The sequence below is a fragment of the Curcuma longa genome, unplaced genomic scaffold (assembly GCF_044706935.1).
Source record: "Curcuma longa cultivar G26 ecotype Majalengka, Jawa Barat unplaced genomic scaffold, ITB_CL_G26_1.1 contig_17673, whole genome shotgun sequence".
Lineage (NCBI taxonomy): Eukaryota > Viridiplantae > Streptophyta > Magnoliopsida > Zingiberales > Zingiberaceae > Curcuma > Curcuma longa.
This window is the reverse complement of record NW_027430641.1, coordinates 1-3,208: the sequence shown is the minus strand read 5'-3', so window position 1 is coordinate 3,208 and position 3,208 is coordinate 1. Positions and strand designations below refer to the sequence as shown.

The 3,208-nt window shown below is 46.3% G+C and overlaps 1 pseudogene; it reads left to right on the top strand.

The window, feature by feature from the left end:
* The first annotated feature begins 1,378 nt into the window (after positions 1–1,378).
* LOC141816662 (protein DETOXIFICATION 48-like) lies at positions 1,379–2,554 on the top strand (annotated as a pseudogene).
* The last annotated feature ends 654 nt before the right edge of the window (positions 2,555–3,208 follow it).

Sequence of the window (3,208 nt, the reverse complement as noted above, 5' to 3'; positions counted from 1 at the left end):
TAAGATTCCTCCTACGGCTCCTTCCGTTTATTCTGCTGGTCATCTTCGCTACCTTGTGCCTTCGGAGACACAACGATATTTCTTCGAAGGGCACGAGGAGGAGGAAGAAGAAGAAGAAGATGATGATGATGATGACGACGACGAGGAGGCCATCATAGGACCCACGCCGACGCCTGCAATAGTGGTGGAGAGGCTCCGAGTGAAGATTGCAGAAGAGTCTGACACATGCTCAATCTGTCTAAACGACTTCGACATAACGACTCATGTTTTGGAGATGCCTTGTCGTCACATATTTCACTATGAGTGCTTGAGGGAGTGGCTAACTCGAAGCAATACCTGTCCACTCTGCCGGTTCACGCTCACTGATGCAGACGCAGAGTAGCTACGATACTAGATCGAAAAGCAATTCCTCAATTCATTCATTATTTGGTTAATAGTGTATTCCTCAGTTCATTCATTAGTTACTTCATTCATTAGTTAGGTTTTAACAATTTAATTAACAATTGTTAAATTCTAGGAAATTGTTATTTCAATTAAAAGTTTTATCTAATTTCGTTCATTTCAATTTAGAATTTTTTTCCTGAAAGATAATTTATTAGGTTTGACAAGCATATATATATATATATATATATATATATATATATATATATATATATATATATATATATATATATCGATTTAATGACGACGAAAAGAAGAGCCTAAACCCAGTTTATATCACTAAACATATTGAAATTAAAAAAAATTAACAAAAAATACATGAAATCTCATTAATATTTATACATATCCAATATTATATTCGCATTAATCAAGGACACCAAATTAAAACAATCAAACTAAAAAAAAAACAAAAAACTAATGAATGAATTGAAAATCCAATTACTACTTGCATCGTCAGGAAGTGTGGATCCATAGAGCGGATAGGTGTTGCTTCGAGATATATAGTCATTTCCTTAAACACTCTTTGTGATGACATGATATTTCCATAACATCAATTGTTGTGTTGAAGTCGTTCAGATCGATACGTTGAGCATCGGCGGAAGGAGAAATCGTTCAGAGACAAAAGCGCAAGATCAATTGGGGTGGTGGATCCACGTCTTGCAAATGATGTCGTATCGCTACTTCCACCTCCATGCTACGAACATAGTATAACGGTAAATTGGAGAAAACTCCCCAATTGCAAACTGGACTTTGCATGCACTCCCTATCCAACATTTTCTTTGCATGCACTCCCCAAACTTAGTTTAACTTAGTTTCAACTCCCCAAATCCATAAATTTACAAATTTATCCCCCTCTCTCCACTCTCCTCTTCTCCCCCTTTTCTTAATAAAAAAAAAAGGCAGATAATCATTAATTAAACCAAGCTAGGTAGCGCAGGTGTTCGTTGCGGCCGCCTCGCCGGACCTCCTCCTCCTCTCCTTACTCCACCCGCTCCGCGTATTCCTCCGCTCGCAGAACATCACCCTCCCAGTCACTTACTGTTCCTCCTTCTGCGTGACGCTCCATGGCCCGCTTACGTACCTTCTCGCAGTTCGCCTCCGCCCCGGCATAGTTGGCGTGGCGACAGCCATGGTGTGGACCAACTTCAATCTCCTTGTCTGCCTCCTCCTCTTCGTCCTTCTCTCTAGATCCTGCCGTGATACGTTACCTGGCGGTGGAGTTGGCTTCCTCTCCGGCGAGTGGTTCCGCGGGTGGCCAGCGCTGCTCCGCCTTGCGGCGCCGTCTTGTGTCTCCGTCTGCCTCGAGTGGTGGTGGTACGAGCTGATGATCCTCCTCAGCGGCCTGCTCGCGCACCCCCGCGATGTCGTGGCCTCCATGGGCATCCTCATCCAGACCACCTCCCTCGTCTACATCTTCCCCAACGCGCTTAGCTTCGGCGTCTCCACCCGCGTCGGCAACGTCCTAGGCGCCAACCGCCCTGCTAAGGCCCGCGCCGCCGCTGCTGCCGCCCTCGCCGCAGCCCTCGGCCTCGGCCTCGCCGCCACCGCCTTCACCGCCTCCATGCGCCACCAGTGGGGACACCTCTTCACCCGCGACCCCGAAATCCTCCACCTCACCACTCTCGCGCTCCCCATCGCCGGTCTCTGTGAGCTCGGCAACTGCCCACAGACGGCCGGTTGCGGCGTCCTCCGCGACAGTGCCCGCCCGGCCACCGGCGCCGACATCAACCTTGGCTCCTTCTACTTGGTCGGCATACCGGTGGCAATCCTCCTCAGCTTCGTCGGAAAAATGGACTTGCAGGGGCTGTGGCTGGGGCTCCTTTCGGCGCAGGCCACGTGCACCGCCCTCATGACCGGCGCCGTCGCTAGAACAAATTGGGCATCGGAGGCAGAGCACGCCAGACGCTTAACCGACTCTTCTTCTCTCCTCCTTCAATCATTCCAATTGCTAATTGCAATGACATAATTCCAATTACCCCAATAACTACTCTGTCTCCCATCTCCGTGGAAGCCGAGAAGACGAAGACCACCCCAACACTAGAAGACATTCGAGATCCTTCATTAATGGTGATCCAGAAACAGCTCCAGTCGACTGGAATATAATCCCAGTCGAGTCAGTTTCGTCACTGTTCGCGATCAGTCGACTATAGTTAAAACTCAGTCGACTGAAGGTGGGTCTACGGTGAAGAATGGCCAAGATAGTCGACTGGAATGAGCTTCCAGTCGAGTCCAATTTGGTTCTGTGCGGGGTTAGTCGACTGGACACAAATTATAGTCGACTAGGATCATGTTCAGTCGACTGAATATCTGAATCAGTCGACTGATATCAGTTCAGTCAGCTGATTAAAAGTATCAGTTGAGTGCAATGCTGAAGGATTTAACCTAAGTTGACAACATACGCTCAAACATGATTAAGGGATCGATATAGTTGGTATGGAATGTCCAACCATGATCTTCGAACCAAATACACATGAATTATATATTGGTCTATAAAAATTCAGTCTCTTAGCCCAAAGTAATGCATCATAACAAGCATTATGAACTAAGAGAATGATCCTAACATCTCTTCCCATCTAAGTTGTACAAAAACACAAGCAAGGTATTGTCTATGTGTGTAGGAGATGCAATCTAGTTAAAGTGTGAAGATGATCATGGAGTGATTTCTTAACCGACCGAGCACATTCCTAATTCTCATCTTAGATAGCTAAATTCGGCTTCGGAAAGTGATTTAGTGAAGATATCGGCTAGATTTGATTTTGATTCAACA